The following is a 9,231-nucleotide window of genomic DNA, read 5'->3' on the forward strand; positions in this document are numbered from 1 at the left end:
ACAGGCCCAGTCCTATCAATTGATCTACTTATCAACATTTTCTTATTTTTCTTCCTTCCATACAATATTGTTTGCTCTTAAAAGTAATTATTGTCATTAAAATTTGGGTTCGGTTCTTTTTCTTTTAAAAAAAAAATTACCGCTAAGTAGTTGGAAAAAATATGATAAATTTTTTCGATGTTATTGAAATAATTTTACCTAAATACCTATTTCAATCCGAACTGTACTGTACTTAAACCGTAAAAGGATAAGGACACCAATAATTAAAAAAATGTTGACTGGAGACTATAAACAACAATTAAGATTTATTTATTTTTAAGAAATTATATTTTACTTATTACTTTTAAGTTAAATTCTCTAATTGATAGTTATATTATGTGTTTTTTTTTTAGGTTAATCATTTCTAGTCACTCAACTTTTTAAAATGTGTATTTTCAGTCCTAATTCTAAAATGTGTATTTTCAGTCCTAATTCTAATTTTTACTCATTAGTTTTGTGTTAGCTGAAATGGTCAACCGAAATAGCCAAGAGGGGTGGGGTGAATTAACCTTTAAAAATTTTGTGTGGAAGTAAGGATAAGAAAATGATACAATGAACACAATGATTTTAGGGTTATTCAACCCCAATTGCTTACTCCACTATCTTAGCTTTCACCACCACCAAGGATTTTTCCAAATTCACTAATTTGATCAACCTTTGAGGATATTGTTTAACCTTACAACTCTTTTAAGATTTCTACCCAAATCTTAAGATACAAACCTTCTCAAAAGAGCAAACAAAGAAACAATCCTCATAAGATTAGAATGTTTGCAAATGAAGCACACACCATATAAAAAAACACTTGTGATGTGAGTCTTAAGGCCCAATTTTAGACCCATGGATGTGATGGGCTCACATTACCTCAAGGCCCAATAACGAGGTCAAAGGCTAAGCAAATCCGAGCACGATTGAATGGGAACATCCAAGACTTTTTTACCAAGGCCCTAGATGCGCACACGATCGAAAAAGAAAATCAAGATTCAATTTCTTGTTTTAAAAAAAATCAAGAAACTGAATCTTGGTCCAATTTTACTGTTTCGGACAATTTCAAGAATCAAGAAAATCAAGATTTCAAAACTTGGAAATCTTGGTCCAAGAAATCGAATCTTGCAACCAAGGTATATTGAATTCATGTACAAGCTTGAACGAGCCAATTTCGAAAGCAAACGAATCACAAGACCAAGTTCTTGAAAAAAATGGCCCATTAAGATGTCTATAAGCCTATCATAAAGTTTGGAAAGTAATTTAATTGAATATCAAACCAAATTATCAAAGTGACCCAAAATTGTAAAATATTTAAACTATAGGTCTAATTCTATTTTAATAGGTGGGTCATCATGTAAGAATTTAGACCAAAGAGCCCATTTAATTCCTTTGGCTGAATTCCCATTAAAAGTCCACATTTAGAATTATTTTATTTTATTTTTTATTTGATGAGTTGTCATGTTAGTTATTCTAGTAGGGTTAGGAAAATTTATTTTGGGGGTCTATAAGTAGCATTGACGTTCTGATGCGGTCGTTGAGAGCACCAAAAATATCCTATTCCCTGTAAAATAGTAAAAATAACAGTAAAGGGGAAGTAGGGCCGAATCCTCAGGGACCGGATTGTATGAATTCTCGTTTCTTGAAATCCTGGACAATTTCTTGGCCAAGAAAACCTGCATTCCTGAAAAAAATAAAAATAAAAAAATAAAATTAAGAATTTGGAAAAATAAAAACAGAATTTAAAGTGAATTGAAATTGCAAAATTAAATAAATTGCAGAAATTAAAATGAGGAAAAATAAATAGAGTTGGGAAAAGAGAAAGTTTCTTATGTGGCGAAATTCCAGCCTCCGGTTGTCTCGTTCCGCCTTGGGTTCAATCTTTAGCTTTTAAGTAACCCTTCTCGAGCAGGATAAGCCAGTACGACCACCAGCTCCAAAGATTTAGACTTAAGATTTGGCGGAACCTGATCTAGCCAATAATCGCTTTTGTGGGACTATCTTCTGCTAGATCATCACTTCCCAACTGCGAATACCACATTGTTTTGTCTCTTAGATTCTCCAACCTCTGACGCAGAAAGCCAACGAACCGACTGTGTAATCTTCCCAAAACGTACAAAGGAGTCGTTCCTTGCACAAGTTGAAAAGATCACCTATTAAGGGACATGGATGGAAGCGTCAGCCCCGTAGTGCGGAGAAGCGATAAATACATTGTTGAGAAGGCTAAGCGAGGATTCTAAGCCCCATGAACCTTTTTGGGGAATTTTGACAACCTTCGACTAGATTGGTTTAGTAGCTAATGATTTTTGGGGAAAAATAAATAAAATAGATATGAGATTTTTATTGAAGAAAATATTGAGAGAACAAAAAGACAGAGTTTTTGGGAGAGAGAGTGTTTACAGGAAAAAGAGATGTCCAATATATGCCACTCCATTCCCTATTTATAGTACTAGAAAACCTAGTCTATTCCTAATGAAATTCTAAAAATAAATACAAATAAATAAAGATAATTAAAGATAAATAAAGATAAATGTAAATAAATCCTAAAATTAAATCTAAATAAAAATCCTTAATAATTATCCTAATATAATTGAAATTAAAATAAAGTCTTGTGCTATAAAATCTCTTCTTTTGCATTTTAGTCCTTAGGTCTTCCATGTTTGCATTTTTGGCACCATTTCTCTCTTTCTTTGCATGTTGGCCCATTATATCTTCAAATTTGCACTTTTTCCCCTTGAATTTCCTCTTGCCTCCAATTTAGTCCCTAAAAGATAAAAGACCACAAAATAATCCAAATTAGTAGGATCATACTCAAAATATTCATGCAATTAGCACATAAAATATGTCGTTCTAGAGTATTATCACGTTCACCCTTATACATATACAATTGATTTATGTTTTTTTTTTGAGTTAATAATAATTCTCTTTGAGTTATTCTTCAAGAATTGCTCTTCAGTTTCTTTTAGAAGTTGTTTTAACAATCTTTCAAGTGCTAGAAATAATTTTCAAGTTTTTCTTGCCAAGATCTTTTTCTTAGAGGGAGAATTAGAGTCATTAAAAGGAGTTGTGGATTTTTAATGTTTCTAAGGCTTCTTAGGATGTCATCTTCTCTTTTCTATCCTTAATCTATCGTTTCTTGCTTATTTAAGTTAGTTCTTATTGTTTTGCCTTGTTGATTTTATTGATTTTCGTTCTAGGTTAAAATTGCTTCAAGAAAAACATTCTCCTATCTTGTTCCAGCAAGAAACACATCAAAATTAAGAGTTTTAATCTTTTATTGTTGTTTCAAGCATTCTTGCACAAAACAGTTTGCTTTTGTCTTTAAAATCACTTCTAACAAATCTGTTTGTGTTTTTTTTTCAGATATGGCTAGGGTGTTTTCTTGAGGTCCAAAGATGGTTTCTTTCCATCCAAGAAACCCTAATTCGTTCTCTTTTGGACTCTTTACCAACCGATTCATCTTTCTTTTGTTTTAATTTTATTTTACTCTCATTTGTGACAACTAATCTGTTTTCGTTGTTTCTCGTTTCAGTTTATGTTGGTCTAGAGATTTAGGATACATCCGCAACTTGAACAAACTTTACGATCTGCTTTCTCATTCATCCACCTATAAACAGTTTTTACCTAGAAATTTTTTTGCATCAACTTGAATTAAGAAAATATAATGAATGTTTACAAGTGTTTACAAGAAAAAAATAAAAAAAATTTAAGCACAAATGGTCGATAATAGATTTCTTGATGTTTCTTGATAGCTCTTGATCTTTTGTAATCTCTCTTATTGTTGTAGAAGCTTTGGAAGTTGGTATTTATAGCCTCTCATTGATTCTCAACTATTTGGGTTGTTGGGAGAATGAATTGAGCTATTGGAGGTGTAAAAACCAAATCATTAATGACTAGTGCTACAAAATGTATTGATACATTTGAAGGGTATCTATACTTTAGGCATTTAATGTCTAAATTCACCGTTAAGCCTATAGTATCGATACAATAGTAAATGTATCCATTCTTGCTATGAGGTATCGGTACCTTGGGGAAAGTATCGATACTCGGGCAATTTTTCTTTAATTTTCAAAACATCAAATCGTAAAACGGTATTGATACAAGGATAAGGTATTGATACTTTGTGAAAGATATTGATACTTTGTTAAATGTATCGATACTTTTGATTTTTTTCTCAAGTTTTCTGAATTTTGAAGCTCAAATTGATATCAATACTAGGTAGGGGTATCGATACTTGGGTCAAGGTATCAATACCTTCTATATCAATAAAGGCTCTTCGCCTTTGATTAATAGCAATGCAACGCAAACATTAAAACTTTAACTTTCAACAATGATGAAAAGCATATTAGAAAATTTTATGAATTGCCCGGATGCAATATTTGCTTCATAATCATATAGTCAAGATTAGAAACTTGGTGTCATCCAAACCACTTATTTTCAACCCTAATGGATAATGTTACTTATGCTAGGAGTACTATCTTTTCACCATATTTTAGTATGAGTTAACAATTAATTGATTTCAATGGATAATTTTTAACTTTACATGGTTTCTTTTTAGAAAAAAGGAGAAAAATTTTATGCTTATTTTGAAGAAATCCTTTTTTTTAAAAAAATAGAAACAAATAACACTAAGCGAAAACAATAAAATCACACAAATCTACTTAAGAAATCACCATCTTATTGTAAAATATTTTGAACCAAAATTGGGGATCCTCATAATGCTTCAACCCAAACTGATTATCATAAGTACATTTCACCATTTGATCAGCAGCCATATTCTGAGATCTACGAATGTGATGAATTCTTGTCTTCCAATTCCTCTTAAGGTAAACATTGATTAAACGTAATTCAACTAGGTTACAATTGGCAGCACTACCCGTAAGAACGGACTCTACAAGTAATGCATTGTCGCATTTTATCTCCAACTGTCTATAACCTTTCTCCCATGCAATATGTAAACCTTCAAGAATAGCTCGAGCTTCTATGCCAAAGATCATTTCCTTGCTGACTTTCAAGGAGTACCTACTTAACCAATGACCATTTACATCCCTAAAAAGACCTCTAATTGAGGTGTTATCATAGTTCATTGACACTGCACCATCCAAATTCATCTTAATCCATCCATGATCTAGAGGAGACCAACATGTTGCCAATGCCATAGTGAACGGCTGAATTCCTTGTAAACTCTATGATAAATAACTCATTGCCCAAGTAATACCTGTAACCACAAGATCCTGAACACAAGTGCTACTACTAGCAAAAACATAAGAATTGTGATTCTTCCATAGCAACCAACAAATAATATGAAAAAAAAAGAAAAAAGAATGCCATTCAAAATCTTCTTCCCGCCATTTCATGGTATTTCTCAAATTCCACAAGAGCCAATTCTTATGCAATAATGAAAAAAAAAGTTCCCCGAATAGACACCAAAAGGATAGAAAGCCAAACCGCTTTGGAAAAAGAACAATCCTGGATAGCATGCAGATTCGACTCCAATATATTACCACATCTAGGGCAGTAACACTCGTTCGTCATATGTCTTCTCATACGTTCTCCATTTGTCAGCAGCCTATGATCGAATTCGTTGAGGTGCCTTAGTTTTCCAAATCAATTGCCAACAACTGGAAAAACCACCAACATTAATTTGGAAAAAATTCTTGTAGGTTTCTACAGAAGAAAATACATTATTCTTCATCCATTTCCAAGCTAACCTGTCATTACCCGCATCATACAAAAAAGGCACCATGGAGGCAATAATGTTAACAACATTATCGGGAAGAAAACTTCACAGTCGACACCAATCCTATTCGCCACTACTCGTCACCACATCACATACCCTAGAGCATCACCAGGATACCCAATTCCTTGAAAGACATCCCTTAGCTTGCCGACTTGATGAACCCAAATATCATTCCAAAAATTTATTAAGCAACTATCACCTACCAATACACATTTTTTATCGCATCCGGCCACACATTAGCTAGACCTCCATATATACAAGCAGTTACTTCTATCAGTTGAGTTCAGCAACACTCCATGTGGCTTATATCTGCTCCTTATCAACTTAACCCACAAAGCGTCAATGTTGGTCAAGAGTTGGAAACCCAATTTGAAGAGGAAGATCTTGTTTTGAACAACCAAACTTCGAATCCCAACCCTCCATACTCCAGTTTATAGCAATAAGATCAAGAAGAAATCTTATTTTTTACGAGAGTTATATTTATCTTTTTAATTTTAAATTTAAATTTATACTAACTATTTTTTTTATTTTATGTCTAAACTATGGTAATACATATCTAATAAATAAAATTTTCCATATGAGTAATGTCATATTATAAAGGTTGAAAACCAGTCACTAACATCATTAACATTAATCATATCCACCAATGACACATAACAATTATTTTATAAATACATACAAGAATATGTATATATGTTGCCAAATTCAAGAATATTGGGATGGCTTTTCATCTTTTTAAAGACAAAAACTTTGCAAGAAGGGTAGTTACTTAGACTGATTACTTTGGAGAGTTTTAGTTTGGTTTAGATAAGCGATGCATTTACTTGCAATTAATAAAAAACGGTAATTATAAAATTAAATATTATAATGTGAAATAAAAAATAAATTAAACGCACTGAATCACGACTCATTAGGCATCCAAACATGGAATATAGCCAAAAACCTGCCTTCGAAACAATAGAAGAAACTATGTGCAACATCCAAAAGTCCAACTAAGCTCAAACAAATTGAAATACTTTGAAACCGATCTGAAATCATGGCTTATTATATGCGCATGTACATGGATCAGTGTACATGCACTGTGTCATAGCATATTTTGAGGTGGGTAAGTAATGACTGTATATCCCAGAAATCAGGCAGTAGCATCACAATCATGGCGTAGAAAGTTGACTCATCTGTCCATTCCTTTGAGAACTTGGGACTTGGGATTTCTATCTTTAAAAAAAGAAATAGAAATTTGATGTTTCTATTTCCAGAAAAGCCTATTACTAGGACCACAAAGTGACAGAGAGCTGATCTTTACTCATGAGTGTTGCAGATTTGCAGTGGAGGATTGACCCTTATCAAACAATATTGTTCACTTTGATTGAGCTTCAAAACCTATAAATGTTAGGACAGCTCCTTTTTTTTTTGGTAAGTAAGAATTGAGATTGAAAAAATGTAGTGAAAAGTGTCAGGTCTTGCAATCCTACAAAGAAAAAAAGTAAATAGTATTAGTACAACTTAAAAAATATAGGGACTGAAAGGTGCATGGCTACCAGTTGACTCCATGCTTGAAAATTTAATGAGAGATGACAGATCATCAAAAGCTGGGTTAAGCAACTTGTATGTTCTTCTGGTTTTGTTTAATAAAGAGGGTACCGAAATTGGGTACAGACATAATTTCTAAAATACCTTTTTATTCTCAAAATCAAATGAGTTTCTTAACAAAAATGAAACAACTTAGGATTATATAGAACATGTCACTAACATCATTAACAATTTAACATAAATCTTATCCGCCAATGACCACATATCAAGTATACTATAAATCATGGATCTATCATTCAGCTGTCAAACATAGAAGAAGAATGAACAATTCTGAATAGATCAGAGAACACATCAGTACAGAACAGTGCAGTAAAAACATACATGAAATTGACGCAATCATAGTACAATGAGTACATTAGAAGCATAAAAAATATCCAGAGTAAATGTGAGTTAAATTGGTTAGACTTTTTCTTTTTGGTTCATTTGTGTAAAACATATTTGAATATAGATATGGATATATATAGGTTTATGATCCTTCAAGGTTACTAAAAATATACACAAACATACCTGTATTTAACACTTTATCAAAGTCCAAGTAAAAGGAATCTGGTCACTTAAACCCTAACAAACATCCTTGTATAAGATCCTTCAAATAAATCTGCTATAAATGAAGCCTGTGTTGTAAAAGAACAAAAGAGTAAAAGCTGAATTTATATAAGGTTTTCCGAAAAAAAAAACAGAAATTAAACACACCTTTTTCAATACCAGGGTTTTGTATCCGAAAATAGGGTTTTGTGGGATGATTTGTATTAGGGTTTTGTTCATGCTACCATGGACAGATGAAGCTGCCATATGATCTAGTTTTCTCCCTGAAAGATAAACTAAAGGAGGGATGGATAGCTAGATCATGCTGGCAGCTTCAACTATCAGTGGTGCGTGATGATATATATGAAAGACTATATAGGGACACTGACATGATGTATTGGCGTTGCAGGGCTGAGGGCTGCCTTTCATATAAATAGGCTGAAACTCCATACACTTATATCTTCTTTAGAAGACTTGTTTGATAAGAGGGGAATGAGAGGATATAAATAGCGAGGGCTTTTTACTTTCTTGGATGATTTCCGTCTATTTTTTTGTTTTAGGAATAGTCTATCTTTGCTACTTCCACTCTAATTTTTCTTTGTCTAATTACGTAGGATTGGCTAGGTTGGCATGGTTATCCCTTTACGTTTTTATATCTGGAATATTGTTTTTGTAGTAATTAAGATCAAATATTTTTGACATTTCACTTGTGATTTAGTCTATAGATATTTTTTTTAACATTAATCACATTATAAGTTTTTTATCATATCGTTTTTTTTATATAAGTCTTTTCAACATCTAAAACAATGTCGATATTAGTCTAGCTAAATCTCAATCCAGTCTGTAGATATTTAACATAAGTGATAATGATAACATTAATTAAGTGCACAAAAAGCAATAAACGTGATGCAATCCAAACTCATCCATAAATGGGAATTTAAAACCAGAGTTATAATACATCACCATCATCACTTGTAGAGTGATGCGATTAGAGAGGGGGCGAAGAGAGTAAGAAAGTGGTGGTGAAGGGAAAGGCATAGGAATAAGAAAAGCAAAGAGAAAAGATGAAATGGAAAGTGGTCCCTAAAGGAGGAGAGAAAAATGCAAATTGAATATTGGGTTTGGGCACACCACATGGAGACAGGGTAGTGAGAGTTTCTAAAATTTTCCAAGGAGGCTAGCTTTTATAACTTTAGTTGGATGAACCTTTCACCCTCTCTTTCTCTGTGTTTTATGTTGTGTAAGGTAAGCATCAACCCATCAAAGATGGCACCAAACAATTAGAGTATAAAACACAGGAAGGGGTGTCATGGGGGACCATTTTTGCATGCCTTCTTCAGCTTCACACAATAAAG

At 32.7% G+C, this 9,231-nt stretch overlaps 1 long non-coding RNA gene across 1 annotated transcript; it reads right to left on the minus strand.

The window, feature by feature from the left end:
• Positions 1 to 6,754: 6,754 nt before the first annotated feature.
• Positions 6,755 to 8,335, minus strand: LOC107889495 (uncharacterized). Its single transcript, XR_001681759.2, has 2 exons — positions 7,859 to 8,335; positions 6,755 to 7,229 (listed from the first exon to the last, which is right to left on the minus strand). It is a non-coding gene; the product is annotated as an uncharacterized lncRNA (long non-coding RNA).
• Positions 8,336 to 9,231: the final 896 nt, after the last annotated feature.

The sequence above is a fragment of the Gossypium hirsutum genome, chromosome A11 (genome assembly GCF_007990345.1).
Source record: "Gossypium hirsutum isolate 1008001.06 chromosome A11, Gossypium_hirsutum_v2.1, whole genome shotgun sequence".
Lineage (NCBI taxonomy): Eukaryota > Viridiplantae > Streptophyta > Magnoliopsida > Malvales > Malvaceae > Gossypium > Gossypium hirsutum.